Below are 22,369 nucleotides of genomic sequence, written 5' to 3'. Positions count from 1 at the left end.
CTTCGTATGGTGTTTGACATCAAATAATTTATTCACACCATTAGAATGTACTGCAGTACCTTGAGGATCATTATCATTATCGGTGATTCCTCTTGCATCTGTTAATGACTTACATCATTGGCTAGAAATCAGACGATGTCTCTCCATGTTCGACTTCAGATCATCTATTCACATGGTTAGAGTTGTACTTGAGTGAATGATTGGACGAGATTGAAGACCCCATATCTAGTTTCATCCATCTGGGTTGCGATATATTTTTCAGGAGTACTCTATCAAATGTACAAATGGCCTTACATTCATGGTCACCCATTCATGGGTCTATATCTGTAGATGACTATATTTGTACATGTAATGAAAGTTTATGAGCTAAGAATGGGTATGCCTTCCATCAGCTGAATTGTGAGGAAAAATAAAAGTATCATGATATATGTATTGTAACTGATGCAGGTCTCCTTCCATTTCAAAACCTTCTCTCCAAATGGTAAAGCATCTCACTCGACATATTTATTTTCGACTTCATGCTTTAGGGGGCAACTGTTATAGGAAAATTTGGGCACATCAACCCCGACTTCGAGATCCATATTATTAGGGATCATCAACCGCTAATTTAGTTGTTTTCATTCCCTAATAAGGTCAACTTACATCATGCTTGCCCCCCAAGAGTTTCATGTCACCATTCTTCCAAAATTCCCCTAGAGAGATCTGTGCAGGTGGCCCTTTATCAGGCTACAATGCATTACAAGAACTACACTGTCTGGGTGCTATGCATCACACCTAGCCTTTGTTCTACCTGTGCTGAGCGAGATTCATCGAATTTTTGAAATGAATCCGTTGGATTCCTCATCCAATGGATGCTTCTGGAAGTTTCTAGATGGATTGGGCTCGCTTTTGGATGAGGAAGGAGATGAATGAACCTTAATCCATTATCCCTTCTTCCATGGAACCACTTCCCAATTTTGGCAAAGCATTCATGAGGGCCATTGTTATTAGGAAAACTAGTGTCTATTTAGAGCTGCTAGTCCCACTAAGATGGGTAGCTATCTTAGAAAAAAACATATTAAAGTTACTTGTGCTTTCCTTTATGAGAGCTAGATGAGAGAGAAGCAGAGAGTAGCAACCTCAGTCTTTTCCTTGGCTCCTTGCTTGTTTCCTCCCTCCTTTGGCAGAGATTCGCCACTCCTTCCTTACTTGTCTCGCTTCAAAGAACACCTATAGAGTCAAAGCAGCATAATACCATCAAAGCATAGAGATCTATAACCATAAACAATATAGGATCAGATGTATATTAACAATACAAATGCATATATCAATACAAGATTCAGAGATATACAAGAATATGGAGGAAAACTCAAATAGCTTTATTGATAGAAGTAGTAGAAGAGAGGATTACAACCCATTGGTCTAACCTAGTGCCATCCTCCTAGAATGAAAGCCCTCTTCACCTCATGAAAAGCTTAGATCACCCAACAATACAGTGTTGCACAGAGAAACCAACAGCACTTCCTTACAAAATACAAAATTCCAGCCTTTGGATCTCTAGGATGAGGGATCTGTTATCACTCAGGTTGTCCTTAAAGCTCCTTAAAGGATACGGCCGAGGTAACCACAACCCAATCTTTGGACTGCAGGTCCTAGCCTACCTGCAATCAGAGAGGGCTCTCTCTTTATAATTTAGCTTTGTTGAAGATGATATTAGTCTAGCTAATGAGTTCAAGGGGGTTTTGTTTATGTTTGGTGGGATGGGGGATTCTTTCAAATAGAGTTGGGATGCATAGTGTGAGAAGTTCAAACCATTGGGCATGGAGTCGTGGATTAGGCTTGCTGTTACGTTTTCTTGGTCACAAGAGGAATACAGAGCAGGATAGCTACACATAAAACAATATCAAGCTGGAATAAGGATGGAATGAAGGTCAGTGAATGAAAGGTAACTAAGTAGCTCTAATTATGCTAACAGAGGGAAGGTGAATGAACATTTATATAGGAGCAATCAAGGATTCCTAAACAACATTCATATATGAGGGAACTAGTGTAAATATGAGCAAATCAGTATTCATATTTAGGACTAATTCAGAGGAAAACATAGATAAATCACAGAAATTGAAAACAGAATACAACTAAGTGAGCTCTGAACTATTCTTTCTTTCTGCTATTTAGATAGTGAAACAATGATGGCATAAACACATATAAACTGTAAACAGAGATAAGAAACACTTATTGGGCTATGTAGAAGCGTTAGGATTCCATAGTCACTCTTCAGACATTAAAACACAACAGTCAGTTCATCTCCCAAACATTCCAGCAATCTTTGATTATAGAGACTCTCAGAAAATACAATGCAAGTCTAGAGAGGAAGTTATCGACCAACTAACCCTTTACATAAATACAGAGGGTTGTTTAAATAGAAAATGTTTACAAACATCCCTTGAACAGGTGCCAAAGGCGAAAATATCTCAAAATATCTATCAAAACAGAGCCAAAAGAGATCTGTGCAATAACTGCTTCGAATGCTAAGTTGTGCTGGAAATAAATGCAATAAAATATCTAAAACAGCTGCACATGAGGGAGCAGCCTCATCAAAATGGCTCTTTAGGGCTGCACAGGGTCCTGTAGCTTCAAAAATGGACTGAAAGAGTGCCTTGAGCCACACATTGTCCTCTGTGTGATAACTACGCAATTAAGGAAGCAGCGCTGCTCCAAAAATATGACTGGGAACAATGTCTCTGCAATAACTTTGCCTTGAAAGCCTTCATCTATGCCTTTAGGTGGCTTTAAGGCAACAAAAGAAGTGTTGGTGAGACTTAATGGCTGAATGATGCTTTGTTGACTTTGATGGGCTTGCTTTGCTTTCATCTGCTTTGAAAAACTGGACTGATACTCTTTGCCGCATCCTGATACACTTTGGCACTGAATCTGGGCCTTTTCTCACCGCTGATACTTTTTAAACTGTCCCATCGCCCCCTTCTACCTCTTAATGCAAAAATAACTACTGCTAATGTCCTCCGTGGCCATTGGAATGATATCGGTGCTCTGGCTAATCAAAACTAGCTTTAAACTTTAAAAAATGGCGCAAACAGGAGGAAAAAGTGTTGCCGACTGTTCCGAGGCCGAAATTGGTTATCTGAAGCAAAACTGGGCCTTGGAGCGATCTCAGAAAGCTTAGGGATATATGTATTCCCTTATCGGGAGCCGGGCGCGGGCATATATGTGAAAATATGAACAAATGCCGCCTTTTCTTTTACACAGAAAAAGACCAATTTCTATGTAAAAATTTGTGAAAAACATAGGTGGGAGCGGCACTGTAGCAGAGATTAAATCCTGGCCGTGGGATCGCGCAAAGGCAGATCCAACGGCTGGCGCTAACTCGCATCGGGGCGGAACATTGGCCCCAACACATAAAACCTCCGAAATGCCGCGGACCCGAAATTCTTATATGCCCTTTCTTTATGGATATCGGGTCCGGTCCGTCAGCGATTTCATATCGGCGGATTTTAACAAAATCAATATGCAGACCCAAAATCCCCTAAAACTGCCCTTTATAACTTTTCGGCTCTGGAATATCGGAACTTTCCCATTTCGCTGTACAAAGGCCTCCTTTCGGACCCAATAATTTTATATGCTGCATTTTATTAATACTCCGGCTCCGGAATAAGCAATGCTATATATGGGGCCGCGACTTAATAAAGACTGTTGATCTGAGGGCCTGAATGGGCGGCCGCGATCAAATCGGCATTTCGCTATCGGTGGGGACATGGGGTAGGACTTTATACAATTGCGATCGTCGAAATGGGAGATCGCCGACAGTATCTGGGCCGTTGATCTGAGCGGGGGCGATGGACGGCTGCGATGCCATATTGTTGAAAAATGCGGGTTTTTACGTTATAACTTAAGTTTTATAAAAAACTCGAGTTTAAACGATAAAACAAAAAAGGGGAGTTGCGATAAAAAGGAGTATATGCGGGATATATGGGAAAATATGATGGAGGAAGCCTCCGATAGCGATATCAGGGGGGGGGGGGGGGAATCCATCAGAGGAGGGTTTATATGTATAGAAGGGGGCTATAAAGCATCGGAAGGGTTTTTGGCCTTTGAAGAAAGGTAAAATGAAATCGGAGGAAGGTTGTTAATGCATGGGAAGGGGTCAAAATCATGGTGAGAGAGTTTTGAGCCTTGAAAAAAGGTTAAAACATGGATAACAGAGGGTTTGCATAGATGAAAGGAGGGATTTTATGCATAAGAAGGGGTCCTAATGCATTTGGAAGATGGTTTGAGGGTGGAAGTGAGGGCTCTTGCTCAGTTTCAGGTAAACTTAGCGATTCCCAAGTGTACTTATGGTTATTTTTCAACCAGGGGGAGGGGATAAGTATATAGGGGAGTTATTAACATAGTTTTAGTAGGGGAAGGGGAAATAGATAGGGAGCTACATAGTAAAGTTAATAGTTAACATGACAAATGATCAGAGAGCGCTAAGAATGATGTCTTAGGCTATCAATGGGGGAAAATGACTGATAGAAGAAGTGTGAACATTCCTTTAGTGAAGCAGATCTTCACCAAGGCAGATAATATGGAGAATGATGAATCTAAGAGGTATCAAGCAAATGTTGACCTCTTTTAGGGGAAATTAATGAGTGATTTGGGGAAAGAGGAAGAAGGGGAAGTTAGACATGCGTTTCTTGAAGTCCTCCAACTGAAAAATCACCTTCAACTTGTGATATGATAGATATAACACTTGACAATATGAAATGGATCACAAGCCATGATTCTGCAACCACAAAGCTACCTACCCGGCCTATTCACCTAGCATTTTCTCTTCTTTTTGGTTTGTGTGCACTTGAACTAGCATACCCAGCTTTTTGTTCTTTTCTTCTTGCTGTCCTCATATCTACAACTACACTTATTGCATCCAGGGGCTCAGATTAAGCTTTTGAGCACCCTTGTTTCTCTACCTATCTACAAATCTGCCAAGATTAAGCTGTTTGGACAGATGTTCATTCTGTATATTCTACAACAGGAAATTGAAACCTAGGGAGACCAAGATTAAGCTGTTTGGACCTCCCTTAGCTGAAAACTCATCAAAATGGATCAACTCATCAAAAATGATACACAGCAGTGGCATTTATACTAGCACACTCTCATGGATACTTCTCTGGCCATCTGTAGCAAATATGGAGCATTGTAGCAAGCAAAGTATGACATATTTGGCATGTAAAAATGTCGATTATGAAAGTTGATTAACCTGCTGCAGCAGGAGGCTAACAGGAACCACATATAGAAGTTTGTAGGAGAGTGAGTTAGCTTCTAGGATTTCGATTAATGTCATTTCACTGATAGTTCTTGGTTCCACTTGGATATTTCTTTGATCTCTTACTCATCCCTACGCGAATTCAGAGAGGCAAATGTCATATGAGAAGTTTCTGGAAGATTCCATGATCATCCACTTAGCAAATTGTCTCTGCCATTTGTCCTTACTCACTCATCGAACCTTATATAAGGCCTTTTCAATATGCATCGCACCTCCCATGTGTACAAGGTGAGATTCATCGCACCCTAGCCATGGAGCAGGTGAGATGGTCCAGTTTTGACTAGTTCTGAGTAGTTTTTCAGGGAGAACTTCTGGGAAATGATGTAATTAGTTGACCTTGATCCTTTAGGATATGAAACAACACTTTTACGGGTTTTATGGCCCTTGTTTTATGGATATATGTGATTGGGGTTGTAGTGCCCAAATATATCTATAACAGTTGCCCCCTAAAGCATGAGGTTGTAAATCTTTTGATGTTGGGTGAAATGCTTTATAATGAGGATCCGAGGTTTTTCAAACTGGAAGGTGACCTATAATAAGATACAATACAATACATTATCTTCATAAAATTTTCATGATCTAGCTGAGGCGAGCATTCCCATGTTCAGCTTTATAAATTCATATTCATGTACATAAGACAGACAATCGTCTGTGTGGCAGATTGATGATTCTGGTAGAGCCATCATCCTTTGGTTTGGATGATTATCTGTGCAGCTCTGATGTACATTTGATGTCTTTATTTTACTAAATATATCACAGCCTGGATGGATGAAACTAGATCCAGGGTCTTCAAACTCGTTCAATCTTCGCCCGAAGTACAAGTCGATCCATGCAAAAAGATGTTCTGATGTCGAACATGGAAAGACATCGCCTAATTAACAACCAATGATGTAAGCTGCTAACAGGCGTGAGAGGAATCAGTGATAATGATGATGACCCTCAAGGTACTGCAATACAATTCACGTGGTGTGAATACATGAGTTGATGTCGAACACCACTTAAAATCTTTTAGTCAAAGTCCATTGATGTAAACCTGTCGCAGGAAGTGAGAAACTTGCCATTGAGGCATGCAAGCTTCAAAGTACTGAAAGGGTTGTTCCTAAGTCAACTTCTTGGATAATGAGCTGATGTCGACAATAAGTGACCCATCATAGGAGGGCCTTAATGAATCCCACATCTATGACACAGAACGGAGCAAATGATTTTGTGGAGGTGAAAACAATCTGATCATATAAGGTTCAGGGTGGCGGTCATGAGAAATGGAGTGTTGTGGGGAAAAATGCCTATGCAGGACGATCCTATCCACCTAAGGTGTGACAGTGCCTTAGCAACAAACAGATACAGCTATTCTGGTTCTTTCCTTTATGAAATATGAAAGAGGGGAGATCGATAGACTTACCATTGTCTTCCGTTTGTCCCTCGATCTAGATCCTCTCCTCTTTGGGTGTTCTCAGCTACTTGCCTCCTCACTTCCTCAAGAGAACAGCTACTTGATTCACACGAGATCACAAGAGAACAACTACCTGTGACAAGAGAACAACTACTTGCAACAAGAGAAGAACACAACAAAAAGGCAAATATACATATTCATAAATGATCTAGGATTAGAAACAAATCAAATACACTAATGCAATCATACAAATACACTAGTATATAGGAGAAAACCAAGATAGCTTTATTGATAAGTAACAGGGTTCAGGAAGAGATACAATCCATAGGGCTCCAATCCAGCATCTCCTTCCCAGCAGAATGGAATTCCTTCTTCAGCTCCCTTCAAAGCATTAAGCACCCAATGATCCAGTCTCAAACCAACAGCAATTCTTTACATTCACAAAATTCCAGCCTTTAGATCCCATGGAGGTGAGATCCATATATAGATATTTGGAGAGAGGATGAGTCAGCTTGAGATCTGACTAGTGTCCTCTCCCTCTGTCAGTTCTTGAGTCCACTTGGAGGTTCTTGCTTCCACTTGGAGATTTGGAACCTCTTACTCATCACCAGTCGAATTCCCTGAGGCAAGTGTCATTTTGGAAGCTTCCTGAGTATTGACACCTTGAGGAATGACTCTACCACATGTCCAAACTCGCTCAGCGCAGGTAGCTAGTGTTGGAGTTAACATTCAACGTAGGTAGGCAGTGTAGCAGTTGACATTCAGCGCAGATGCTCAGTGGAGCAGTTGACATGATCCTGAATTGACTTGTTTTTGAGTGGTTTCAGGTGGAGAACTTCTGTGAATTGCTGTGGTTAGTTAGCCTTGTTCCTTTAGGGGTAGGAACAACATGTTTAGGGACTTTGGATCCCTTAGATTATGGACATTTCATGCTCAATGCTGTAAGGCACAAAAATGTCTATAACAGTTGCCCCCTAAAGTATGAGGCCGTTTATCGGGTGAAATGCTTTATCCAGGAGGGTCCGAAGTTCATCCATTTGCTGGGAGGAGACCTGTAATAAGATACAATACAATACATTATGATTCATACTGCTTTCATGATCTAGCTGAGGTGGGCATTCCCATGCTCAGCTTTATAAATTCATTTTTGTACATAGAACAGACGATCGTCTGATGGTAGACTGATAACTTTGGCGAAATTATCATCCTTTGAGTAGGATGATCATCTGCTGCAATGATGTACATGTCAAATGTCTTTATTTTTCCTGAATATATATTGTAGCCCGGATGGATGAAACTAGATCCGGGGTCTTCAAACTCGTTCGATCTTCACTCTAAGTACAAGTCGATCCATGTGAGAATTGCGCTGAAGTCGAACATAGAAAGACATCGCTTGATTACCAGTCAATGATGTAAACCGTTAACAAGCGCGAGAGGAATCACCGATAATGATAATGACCCTCAAGGTACTGCAGTACAATTCACGTGGTGTGAATAAAGGACTTGGCATCGAACACCACGCAAAATCTTCTGGTCGAAGGTCATTGATGTATACCTGTCGCCGGAAGTGAGAAACTTTCCATTGAGACATGCAAGCTTCAAAGTACTGAATGGGGTGTTCCTAGATCGACTTCTTGGATAATGAGCTGATGTCGACAAGAAGCGATCCGTCAAAGGAGGGCCTTGATGAATCCCACATCAGTGACACGGAACGGAGCTAATGATTTTAATGGAGGTGAAAACGATCTGTGATATATGATTTAGGGTGGCGGTCATGAATGGATGAAGGATAATGTATGGCAGTGGATGGGACCCGGTTGACCCTTTTCTGAACGACTTCTCTTGAACATATGGCGACACTGATGCGATGGATTGGCAGCATTACCCCAAATATGGATGGTATGGCGAGAGCATGGGGATGTGACCGGTGAATGAGACAACCCAACCTGATTGTGATACGGAGGAAAAGTGTCATGTTCAAGAGCGACCTGCTACCATCAAATTTCTCTTTAGTTTTCTCCCAATTTTTCCCCAGTCATTGCTGACCAGTACCTCTTTATTTTTTTCAAGCTTGAGGAGGATAACATATGCTTGTTCTATAACCTGCCCTTCGGGCAAGCCCATCGCTATGTTTTAACGAGCCTAGCGATAGGGAAACTCGTTCTCGTCTAAAGACAAGTTTGTCGCTATTAATAATTTTATCGAGTCTAACGACAAGGATAACTCGGTCCTTTTCATTTTTAGAGAGTCTGAAAAGGTACATAAAGTCAACTCCAAAATTCCTTTTTTGTCATCTAATCCCTTAAGTCCGAAAAAGTATAAAACAATACAGAAGGGATGAGTTTTCGATAATCTTTAACGAGCCGAACAAAACAAGCACTCGATCTTTTTGTGCAATAATCCCTCAGGTCCAAAAAGATTAAAATCTAGAGGAGGGATAGCACTTCCGGTCCTTTAACGAGCTGGAAGGCCAAGACTCGGCAATCTTTTCATATTTTACGAGTCAATTGAAAAGAGCTTAAAGAAGACTCGTCTTTTGAGGAACGAGTGATAAATAGGGTTAGCAGCAGATTACAGGTACAGGTTGGAATTTTCCAATCACGGCAGTGTCACAAGGATGGCTAGGTGAAATCACTCTTCGCAGCTGTTCCTCAAAATGGGTAAACAATCATATGGAGGTGAACGATCGGCCAAATGAAAAGTGGAGGTGGCAGGTGCAAACACGACCAAGGCTTTAATGGCTGATAAAATTACATTCACGGCGGTTATTTACCGGGATAGGTTCATTTTTTATTTAAAAATGAGCTTAAACACTGGAGGAAACATTGCTCACTGCTTTTATTTATTTTTTAACGAGCATGAAGACCGCGTTAAAACTGCTCGGATCTTGCGTTTATTTTTTAATGAGCATGAACTTTATGCTAAAACTGCTCGAATACCCAGTCATATGATAAGAGTGTCTCATCAAGATTCTATTTTTTATGGAGCTTCATCTCACTAAGCTTTGCTCCCCATCCTTTCTTTATGCAAGTTTGGAAACGACTAATCCTACGAGTTTAAAGGGTTAGACCTATAGGTTTAAAGGGAGGACCTAAAAATTTAAAAAATAAATAGTCGCCCCTTGCTTGCACTCCGAAAGGTTTGCATGCCCCCAGGTATAAAACAGAGTTTCAAGGTTACCTCTACTTACCCTTCGCCAAAACATTTGTTTTAATCGAGAGAGGCTTACCTCTTTCAGGTTACCCAAAGATTGTCTCGTTACTCTTTCAAACAAAACAATTCCTCGGCAATGTCTACCAAAATAGACAAGGGTGAATGACTCTGGCGCCAAACACGTAACTTTGACAAAAGAATCTTATTCCAGAAAAACCCCTCTTCCAACCACGAACGGGGAACGGACTAGTCATATTCTCCTGCGGAAACCTACTCTATACCCAAAGTTTTCCTGCCGAAGCAGGCCAGGACGCATGCCCCCTGGGTTCCAGTCATATCCTCCCGGATTACTCGCGCTCATCAGGAGGACGGACTGTGGGTTGAGACACTTCTTGCATGAATAGACCATTTAGGGATGGTACATGACTACTTGCGATGCGTGATCCGGGAAACGAAATTTGGTCCACGAGCTTGACCATTCTTCCTTCATGTGGAAAACACATTACTCTAAAGAGTGAGGAGACTACAGCTCCCATGCAATATATATAGTCTCGTCCAAGGAGTAGGTTATAATCCAAGGGTCCTTGAACGACCATCACGTTCATTTGAACGGTCTTCCCTTTCAATGTTATAGGCACATTGGGGAGGATCCCTAAAGGTCGACTGGTTCCTTTATCAAAGCCCGATAGATTTCTCATCTCAGGCAAAAGCACTGGCGAACCAAGCGCTTTCCAAGCAATAGAGGAAAGGATACTCACAGATGCCCCCTCATCAATGATAGTGCCAGCCATTACCATTCTGTATATTTGACAAATAATTCTGAATGGTATACTGGCTAGCAACCGGGGTCTGCCTAGTTGGTTCCAGTCAAAGGACACAACTAGGTTGCTTGGTGGTGGGACCGAATATACGGCCGGATAGCGCTCTGATGAACTTCCTTCCTCCGATAAAGGAATGGTGGCATTGCCCCCTTAATCATCAGAGTCAGTGCTGATGAAGAGAATCTGGACGGTGTCGTCTTGATTCTCCTCTGTGACGGTGTCATTCGAAGATAGAGCCTCTGAAGGCAAAACCGGGTCAACTGCCGTATCAACCTTTTGACTTTCGTCAGGCATGGATCCAGACGGTTCATCTTCAATGACAGGTGCTTCGGCTGACCACCTGGGTGGGTCAGCCGAATTCTCAACTAGCGAGGGACTTGGCAAGAGTTTATAATATCCAGGAGGAAGTTGCGCTCGTAAAATCGGGCGATCTTCCATAACTCTTTTTGCCTCGTCTAAAAAGGGACAACGGTGGATGGCGTGATCGCCTTCACACAGTCTGCAGGGAAATTTAGCTTTCCCGCTCTATCCTGGGGCTTCACTCCCACTAGTTGACGGTGAGCAGTCGACATGGCTATCAGAGGTCGATGCTACCGAATTGTGCAAACGGGGGGACCAGTCCCTTAGTATCCGAGGGATACAGGGACAATCTCTATGGAAGTGGTCTCCCTTGCATATGACGCATGGCGATTTAGGCCTTACGAGTGCGGTGTGTGGATTTTTGTTAGATGACACTTGTTTGCCCCCAGTCACCTTAGGCTCCTTCTTCTTCTTTTCTTTCTTCTTCTTCTCCTTCTTCTCCTTAGGAACACGGTTTTTTGATTTACCAGTTCCGTCAAGCGAAGAGGAAGGAGGGGAGGAAGATGAAGTGGAAGGCTGGGAGGCAACTCTTGTCTGATCTAACTGTTGACTCGACTGTTCAGGAATGGTGGTATTCTGAATGACATTGGTTGAAAAGAGCCATACTGGTAGGCCAATTGTCAGTCCTGGAAGCGACAATGTGGCCATGTGGGGTGCACCAACATCTCCCCAAGAGGAGAAGGGACTAGGATTTCCACCAAGGGGAACTCCTTGGTTGGTGTGCTCCATCCTTTCAACCTAAAGATCAACGCAGGATTAAAGGGTGATTGTTCCGTTTAAAATAAATTGTTAACGACGCTTTAGACACAAATTGCTTTTTCACTTTTAAAGAGTCGAGAAAAAGCTAAAGATGACTCTAGTCTCCTTCGATGTTTTAACGAGCCCGAAGTGACAAATGCTCGGATGGACTTTTTCTGTTATAGAGTCTGAAAAAGGCCAAAAGAAACTGCTCTGGAGTTCTAGGCAGAGGGTGTGCCAAACTTTTCGCAAAACCGCAGAATATTTTTTAGGGTACGGGCGGTCAATCTTCGTGAATGCTGTGTTCACTGCATTGCGATTAGTAGGGCGGCCGACACGGCTTCCTAAGGATAAAAGATATATGCCTATAGGGGTCTCCCAATATATACGCGACGGTACGTGGGAGCACAATCCGTACTAGCGCTATCGTCCCTCAGGAGGAATCACCCACCTTCTTCGAGATCGACAGTCACTAGGCTTAACGACGCCGGAACACGTCTCTAGCCTAGACCTCTATGTTGTGCGTTATGTTACAAAGCGTTGTTAGGTTCATTCAGTTTATTTTAGGTTGATCTTTTTAAAGTTTGCCTTTCAAGGTTCACCACGAGATGTATGATACAAATTCCTAAATGCAGTCTAAGATGATAAGCAAGCTTTATAATCTTTTCAACTTTGAAAATCCTAGCTACTAAGGGAAAAGGAACTATCTTTTCTCAAAGAGCAATCAACACACTCTAATGCACTTTTCCTAAATCCAACATGCAAACTTATCAAATGCAAATGCACAATGCAGGTGTTTGTTTTCCACTTTCTTAGTATAAATGCCTACAAAGAAAGCTTTTTGCACAACTTTGAATTTGCTTTTAAAATGATCAATACAAACAAGTTCACTCTTTCGAGAACAACAAGGGTAGAAGAGATTACAATCACTTTGCTACTTTCGAAATAAAGACTTGTTTTGACACTTAAAAGAGACAAATTCAAACCAATAAGCAAAAGTAAATCTATAATCAATCTGCAAACAACCGATGAACTCTCTTCTAAGATCACAATCAATCAGATCTGAATCAAAGGCTACAGGATGACCACTTTAATCATGCAAAGGAAAACTGTAAATGACGCCACAAAAACATAAAAACACTTACAGTCTTTTTGTAAAAAAAAGAGGCGGAATCTAAGCAAAGAAAAGAGGTTATCAGACTGGTACCTATGCTGGTTAAAGGCTGCAAAAAACAGAGATCAAAACAGGACAACAGAGGACACAGAACCCCAGCTGCACAAGGCTAAACTGGTTCAGCGCAAGTCCAACACTGAGGAATTGACATTCAGCACAGGTAGCCCTCATGGTACCTGCGTTGAAATGCAGACTGCCTTCACAGCAGTTGCGCTGAAGGAGAAACTCTCGTTTCCCCTGGGTTCTGGGTCATAAAATGCTCAAAAATCAATTGTTTCAGGCCAAATCAGAAACACAAGCAAGGTATAAACAGAGGGATGCTTTGAGAGGGTACTAAAGACTATCACAAAGGATCATCAAATCATTTGTGGATCTATTATTTAGATCATAGCCAAAATCCAGTGAAGGATCAAGGCAGCAACAGTCTACTTTGCAGAAGCAGTTCGATGCTGTTGCTGTCAAGTCTATGATGTAAACAAAAATGACGGAAACACAAATGAAATGAATAAACAAGTTCTTCCCCAGTGGAGTCGCCAATTTGTTGTGGGGAAAAATGCCTATGCAGGACGATCCTATCCACCTAAGGTGTGACAGTGCCTTAGCAACAAACAGATACAGCTATTCTGGTTCTTTCCTTTATGAAATATGAAAGAGGGGAGATCGATAAACTTACCGTTGTCTTCCGTTTGTCCCTCGATCTAGATCCTCTCCTCTTTGGGTGTTCTCAGCTACTTGCCTCCTCACTTCCTCAAGAGAACAGCTACTTGATTCACACGAGATCACAAGAGAACAACTACCTGTGACAAGAGAACAGCTACTTGCAACAAGAGAAGAACACAACACAAAGGCAAATATACATATTCATAAATGATCTAGGATTAGAAACAAATCAAATACAGTAATGCAATCATACAAATACACCAGTATATAGGAGAAAGCCAAGATAGCTTTATTGATAAGTAACAGGGTTCAGGAAGAGATACAACCCATAGGGCTCCAATCCAGCATCTCCTTCCCAGCATAATGGAATTCCTTCTTCAGCTCCCTTCAAAGCATTAAGCACCCAATGATCCAGTCTCAAACCAACAGCAATTCTTTACATTCACAAAATTCCAGCCTTTAGATCCCATGGAGGTGAGATCCATATATAGATATCTGGAGAGAGGATGAGTCAGCTTGAGATCTGACTAGTGTCCTCTCCCTCTGTCAGTTCTTGAGTCCACTTGGAGGTTCTTGCTTCCACTTGGAGATTTGGAACCTCTTACTCATCACCAGTCGAATTCCCTGAGGCAAGTGTCATTTTGGAAGCTTATTGAGTATTGACACCTTGAGGAATGACTCTGCCACATGTTCAAACTCGCTCAGCGCAGGTAGCTAGTGTTGGAGTTGACATTCAACGTAGGTAGCCAGTGTAGCAGTTGACATTCAGCGCAGATGCTCAGTGGAGCAGTTGACATGATCCTGAATTGACTTGTTTTTGAGTGGTTTCAGGTGGAGAACATCTGTGAATTGCTGTGGTTAGTTAGCCTTGTTCCTCTAGGGGTAGGAACAACATGTTTAGGGACTTTGGATCCCTTAGATTATGGACATTTCATGCTCAATGCTGTAAGGCACAAAAATGTCTATAACATGGAGAGTGAAGGTATTGCAGCGGATGAGGCGTTAGCTAGGTTGGTGAATTCTCTGAGCAACTTCTCTTGTATATACCGTCGACACTGAAATGGATTGGTAGCATTAACCCCAAAAATGGGTGGTGTGGTGGACCAATGGTGATATGACCGGTGAACGGAATAACCCAACCCGACTCAATCATGGTGACAAAGTGAAAGTGTCATGTTCAAGAGTGACCTGCTACCAATGAAGCTATTCAAGTTTTCTTCCCTTTTTCCCCAGTCATTACTGACCAATTCCTTTTTATTTTTGTCAAGCTTGAGGAGGATAACATATGCTTGTTCTATAATTTTCCCTTCGGGCAAACCTATCGCTATGTTTTAACAAGCCTAGTGACAGTGAAACTCGCTCTTGTCTGCATGGACAAGTTTGTCGCTATTGTTTTAACGAGTTTAACAACAATGATAACTCAGTCCTTTTCAATTTTAGAGAGTCTAAAAGGGACGTAAAGGCAACTCCAGTAGTCCTTTTTCGTAATGTAATCCCTTAAGTTCGAAAAAGTATAAAATAATACGAAAGGGATGACTTTTCGATAGTTTTAACGAGCCGAACAAGACAAGCGCTCGATCTTTTTGTGTAATAATCCCTCAGGTCCAAAAAGATTAAAATCTAGAGGAGGGATGGCACTTTTGGTTGCTTTAACGAGCTAGAGAGGCCAATTGCTCGGCAATCTTTTCATATTTTACGAGTCAGATGAAAAGAGCTTAAAGGAGACTCATTTTTTGAGGAACGAGTGATGTTTTTGGATAGCAACTGGTTCCAGGTAAGGTTTGTAACTTTTCAATCACGGCAGTGTAAAGAAGGTGGCTAATAGAATCACTCATCGCAACTATTCCTCAAAAGGGTAAACAATCAAATGGAGGTGTATGATCGGCTGAAAAAGAATTGAGGTGATGGTAAGAACACGACCAACATTCAAAAGATGATAATTATGCGATCGCAATGGTTATTTACCGAAGGTGGGTTCATATTTTAATGAGCTTGAACTCTGGGGAAACATATGCTCATTGCTAGGTTTATTTTTTAACGAGCTTAAACTTCGCATAAAACTGCTCGTGTTACTTTTTATGTAAGCTAGGAATGACCAAACTATAAAGCTAAAAAGCTAAAAACGCTAAAAAGCTAAAAAATGAGATTGGTTGTTTTTTCTTGTATAAAAAGGTTTGCATGCCCCCAGCATAAAAAGAAGTCTTCAATAACCATACAGAAACTTACTGTGGTTAAGCAGGATGATTTTCTATCAGTACTTAGATAAAACACTTCCTGCACTTTGTTTGGCAAATAGACAAAGGTGAAAGGTCACCCAGACCAATCACATAACTTACAGGGAAACTTATCTCTATAGCTGGGTTTGTTTGCAAAATAGACAAGGGTGCATGCCCCCTAAGCTTCGTTACATTCACCAAAATACTCACAGTAATTAGGTGGATGGAATGAAGGTTTCTTTACAAGATCAAGTGAAAGACTCGACATGGGACTTTGCTCAGCCTTGTTTCATTTTTTAATGAGCTGGACACAAGACAAGGAATTATGCTCAGATCCTTGGTTTCATTTTTTAACGAGGTTGACACCAGTCAACGAACTATCCTCTGGTGACCTTTGATCACAACTCATAAGGGGAAGTGAAGGAAAGATCTGGTTCCAATGCCCCCACTACATAATGTACAACATCACTGAATTGATCGTCAGATTATGTAGGTATGGTAGGGCTTGGAGGCAATACCTCATGATGATCCACACTATCAAAATGTTTAGAGTTCTTCTTCATATTTGTTGATGTAGAAGATATCATGTGACAGGTTTCCACTGTGGCCACTTCTACCAGATTACTCGGAGGTGGAAGGGCAAAAGTCCCCATTAAGGAAGGGTATTTTAGGAGACCTACTCCGATATTTTGAGGCGATTGAGAGCTTCCATGGATCAATGAAATGCTTCCTGTAACTTGAGAACTGTTGGGGAGAAAGGTTTGTTGATCAATGATTGTAATTCCTCCTTGAAAGAGAAATGCAATTTTTCTAAAGTAAGTTGACACAATAGCAGCCATAGCATAAATCTAGGGCCTTCCTAGTAGGATATTGTAATCAAGGTTTCCATCGATAACTTCAACATCAATTTCTACTATCTTGCCCCCCAGTTCAACTTGCAAGTTACTTAATATCCCATGCGGCATGTATGTTCTTCCATCGAACGTTTTTAATGTCGTTGATGATCGTGACAAGGGTGGAGAGCCTAAATTTTTCCAGCAACTCATTGACATAATACAAGTAGATGCCCCCTCATCAATGATTGTTTGATGAATAGTTTTGTTGAGGGCTTTTACCTGTATGAGGAAAGGGAGTTGGGCCGGTAACCAAGGTTCATATCCTTTATGATTAAAAGCCACTAGATTAGAATCTACTGGATCAATCACTCCTATCACTGATAATAAAGCCTGCTTTTGGGAGGGGAAATTCTGCAGTACTTCAAGTGTCAACATAGCGGATGGCAATTGGGCTAGATCCTCCACTATATTATAATTCTATGCTGCTCGAGCACCGGGATTAAACGTCGATTTATGTACTACTTCCTTAGGTGGTTTTATTGTCAATTCAGGAATGATTGGTGGAACAACTTCTGGCGAAGTTTTTGTCGAACTACCAGGTTGATCTGTAGCATTGCCATTCGACGACTCTGGATTTCCATAATATTTATTCCTTGTTGATATCAAAGCATCATTTTGGTGTTTTGAGATGGATAACATAAGCACTTGGGATTTGGAAGCACGATCACTCGCAACCAAGTTTATTTTTGGGCTCGGAAATGGATTAGTCAACACTGCTTGGGTGTTTGAAGTTTTTAAAAATTTCATAACCGCAGCTTTATGTGGACAATCTTTTGTGAAATGCTCATCCTCGCATATGTAACATGGATAACGAGGTTTCTTTTGCCCAACAGGTTTTTCAGAATATTTTTCAGGAGGTGAATTTTCCTATTTCTTCTTATTGTTTGTCCCTTTCTTCTTGCCCCGTGGTTGCTTAGCATTTTTTCCTTTGTCGGTTGACACGACATTGACCTCTGAGGCAGGAAGTTTTTCATTTGCCTTTTTACTAGAAACTGCAAGGGATTTACTAGATGGGGCCTTTGCAGTTTGCATACTTGAGTTGTCAATCACGCCATCACCAGAATGACAGTCCCTGTTCGATTTAGGAAAAGCTTAGATCACCCAGCAATATAGTGTTGCACAAAGAAACCAACAACACTTCCTTACAAAATACAAAATTCTAGCCTTTAGATCTCTAGGATGAGTGATCCATATATAGATGTTTACAGGAGAGTGAGTCAGCTTTTGGGATTTTGATTAGTGTCATTTCATTGATAGTTCTTGGTTCCACTTGGATATTTCTTTGATCTCTTACTCATCCCTGGGCGAATCAGAGAGGCAAGTGTCATATGAGAAGCTTTTGGAAGATTCCATGATCATCCACTTAGCAAACTGTCTCTGCCATTTGTCCTTTCTCGCTCATCACGCCCTATATAAGGCCTTTTCAGTATGCATCGTACCTCCCATGTGTACAAGGTGAGATGCATCGCACCCTGGCCATGTAGCAGGTGAGATGGTCCAGTTTTGACCAATTTTGAGCAGTTTTTCAAGGAGAACTTCTGGGAAATGATGTAATCAGTTGACCTTGATCCTTTAGGGTATGAAACAACACTTTTAGGAATTTGATAGCCCTTGGTTTATGGACATATGTGATTGGGGTTGTAGTGCCCAAATATGTCTATAACAGCCATTAATGGCTTAACCTCCTCCATTCAGCTATAAATGGACCAAGCATTCAAAGGCTTGGAGAGGTTGGAACTTCTTGAGTTAAGGAAATGTTGTTTGAGTGAGACTTGCAAGAGAGTAAGGTTATCATGTCAAATTATTTCTTCATGAGGAGGGAAGGGTTTGAAACTGGAAGGAAGACGCTGAATCGAACATGGCTTCAAGGGTTGTAATATTTCCTTTATCAATAAAGAGTTCTATGCTTTTTCCCATTCATGTGTTTATATGATGTATATTGTACTTTCGATTCTATAATATGTTTAGTTAACATATCAATATGCATGCTTTGATGTTTTTATGTCTCGGCTTATGTGCAAGTACCTTCCTAGCAAGTTAAGTACGGAAGGGAGCAACGAAAGTAGTCAAAGGGAAGAGGGATCTAGTGAGAGATACAAGTTTGTTCTTTTGTTCCTCTTTCTTTTATTTGTTAGCTATAGGAAAAGTAATGGAATTACTTTAGTTGTTATTCTAGACTAGCTGCTAGGTCTAGGGGTTAGTCATTTGAAGAAACACTAAATTTTCCCATAACAATTACCAAATGACAAGGAATACCTTTAGGTTTGGGAGCCCCATCTTTAAACATATGATCATGGAAGATGGATGAGGGAGCACATGGCTGGCTCAGGTGGCGGAGAAGTGACATAACGAGCTAGTTGGTGGCTACAAGGGGCTGCTAGCTACTGGTTGAGGACCATCTTGGAGAAAACAATTCTCCTTGGGATATCACACACAAAATGGTGGGTAACAGGGCCTATGGAATTGGAAGACTCATGGGTCATTGAAAGGTTGTAAGGAACATGAAAGGTCATCCCCTTACTTCTATAAATTTACCCTTATGGCTCGTTCTAAAGGGAATTTCAACACTTGATCTCTACTAGCATTTAGATAATTGTTTGTTCTTAAGGAGTTGAAAGTACCCTACAGTTGATAAATTTTAGGGTGAGATGTGGTGAGGCTAACATTTAATGTTATAGATTATATGAGGCACCTACATTCTACTATTGTATCTTGATGGAACCCATGGACATGTAATTGAATTTGTAGCATTATTAATGAGTTGTTCTTCACTCGTTGCATCAATTCCCGTGCATATTTATGGTATTTGTAATGGCTATTCATTAATTTTAATTTGGGTGTGTGTGTGTGAGATTACATATTGGGTATATGTTCATGAACTATTTCATCTCTTATGGCTAATATGTTTGATTTCAATCTTTGCTTTCTTATTTGAGGCTATGCTAGTAACTTATCGTGAAATAATTTGCAGTAAACTTCTAGTACATTCTCATTTCTGTCTATGTTAGATGGTTTTAGCTAACTGATGACTTCTTGATTTATACTCCTTATTGTTCTGTTGTTATATTCGTGTATTATGTTATGAAAGTTTTGAATCATGGGTTGATTTCATCCCCATTTCTAGAATTTCACACTAGCTTTCACTCTAACAACTCTGCCGTTGGGCATGGAATCCCCCCAAGGCATGTTTTTGGGTTCAAAGCCCAAGTTTTGACCTAATCTTGTTGTAATTCTCTGCGAATTACGGGCGCAGGGCGCGAAAGTATGATAGAGTCACAGGGTTGTCCTCCCTAGTTTTGTAATGTAATGTCAGCTGGATAGACATGCCCATGGTCTGCAGACCATGAGATTGTCTAAATAAAGTAAGGCTCTAAGTGTAAAAGGAGAGAAGGAAGAAGGAGGAAAAAAAGTCCAAGTGACTAAGTCAAAGTGTAAAGTGTGTCTTTGGGTCATAGAGTAGGAGAAGGCTCTACAGCTGAGTGTGCAGAGGCCTAGTAGTCCACATCTGAGTGCACGGACCCCTGCAGCTGAGTGCGCAGGGAAAAGTTGGGTCTGTAACCAAGGAAGGAATTAATAAAGAGAAGTTTTGTTATAATTCTATGTATTTGTTCTTGGGTTAATGAATGATTGATATAATATGAAAATATACTGTTTATTTACTGCGCGCACCTGTATGAATGGTTTATATTGGTAAATATAACTTAAAGCACTCAAGTAGGCAAAGCTAATTAACTAATGTTGGAATTCCAGTAAGGTCTTGGGTAATAATGTAGAGCACGATGTTTAGCCCTTGGGTAGGGTTGTGCGAAGGCAACATATCAGGCTATGAAATACGGGAAAGTGCACGAAGCAGCCTGCGTGCAGGGTCAAACTGCGAACCAGTTGAACTCTTTAGACATCTCCACAGTGTGGAAACCTAGTTCTAGCACCCTCCCATACTACTTTGGGTGAGACCTTAGTTTGCGCTCTGTGGAATCTTGCTGAAAGGGCCAGCAGTACTGGGAATTTTTGGCTAACTTAACTCTGAACCTGGGTCAGGCCTCAATAAGACAACAAATGGTTCCATTGCTGGGACTAGGATCTGCATAGAGATGTCCGATGTCGTATCATGGGAATCTGATAGAGAAAGGAATTGAAGAGTGGCTGGATATAAATATTCATGAGTTTGCGGTGCAGGAAAAAAGGAATCCGCGATTATCAGAGGAAGAGTGGTTAGTTTGCTACTTATATATGGAAATCCATGAAATTTTCCTTGCATCCTTCCCCTTTGAGTTGTACGAGTGGATCACGAAGCTAGCAGATAGTCAATGAAGGTGTAGGCTCGAAAAACCTCTTGTGTGGACTCCAGAGTTGGTGCGCAGACTGGAAGCATCAGAAGATAAGATCACACGCACTGTGGATCACTGGCTCAATCGAATTATAAGAGGATTTATCACTGAGTTCGTGGTAGATACTTCAGTCACCTGTAACGAGGTGGAATGACGCTTCCTCAAAGGATCGCGAGGTAAGTTTGTTAAATCTTTGAACACTTGGATTAAAATTTTATTGTGTGAAAAGTGGGTTATACAAATAAATTGATGTTTGGGGCTACGCGAAGTGGGAGGATCTATAGAAATGAAGGTAGCTCATAACTAGAAACTAGCCCCTTGATTTCACCTCCACGAGGAAGTGAGGAAGAGCTCACGAAGGTTCCACCAAGAAGTGTGATTAGTTTGATAAAGTATCGAATTTTGTGCATATTGTTAGTGCCTAGATTTACCTCAGGCTGAAAAGGTAGGATCTAGGGTCAACATCAAACCATGCTCAGCGTGGTAGCTAGCCCTACCAGGTCAGGAGAGGGCTCTCTCCGAGTCAATCTCAGAAAATGATGATCTATGGGGCTTGAGATGACTAAAATATCTTCTGATTTTAGGCTAGTTATATGTGCAAGAGAGTTTGATTGAATAAAATAAAGTTTTGCTTACTCAGAGGGAAAGGCACATTTTGGGGTGCAGGGATTGAGACTCAGTTCTACAGAGATCTCGATGGGGCAATGTAGGCAATCATTTTGGCACTAAAATTATGGTGAGATGGAAGGAAAAGACAGGTGAGGTGTTGAAGAGGGCAAGAGCACTCATGAATCCTCCCCAAACAGTTGAAAACATCAAATAACTAAAGCAAACTTCAAGTAGAGCATTGCACTTTCAATGAGTTCTACTTACACTCTTGTTTGTTTAGTTCAAAAGAAATGAGATAGATAATGGCATACATAAAAAAAATTTACAATTACAAAGAGAAGCATTGTACCAATACAAATTTCCACATGAATCCCAAAGAGTGCTGCAAATCCTGGTCTCAATTCCTTAGCCAAAATGAAATATGAGTGTACAATGAAGTTATTTTCTTCCTCAAGAGTCCAACCATGCTAATGACTGAAAAATAACATAATATAGGAAAACATAGCTCCTCCTTGCCTCTAGGGGTCTAGCTCACAAGTTTAGGGGCTGATCCAACTGATTCTAAACTGAGAACTAGAAACTAGGCAACATAACAGCATGCCTCTATAAACAAGGGAACTGATTCATTCAGTTTCAAACAACCTCTAAACTAATGAATCTACCAATGCAAGTGAAAAAAAAACATATCTACATCATAAATTTTCCATTAGGAAAGTGAAAAAGTC

Source organism: Pinus tabuliformis, chromosome 6 (assembly GCF_031772625.1).
Source record: "Pinus tabuliformis cultivar Carrire ecotype Pingquan chromosome 6, CPIR1, whole genome shotgun sequence".
NCBI lineage: Eukaryota > Viridiplantae > Streptophyta > Pinopsida > Pinales > Pinaceae > Pinus > Pinus tabuliformis.
This window is presented reverse-complemented; position numbering follows the sequence as displayed.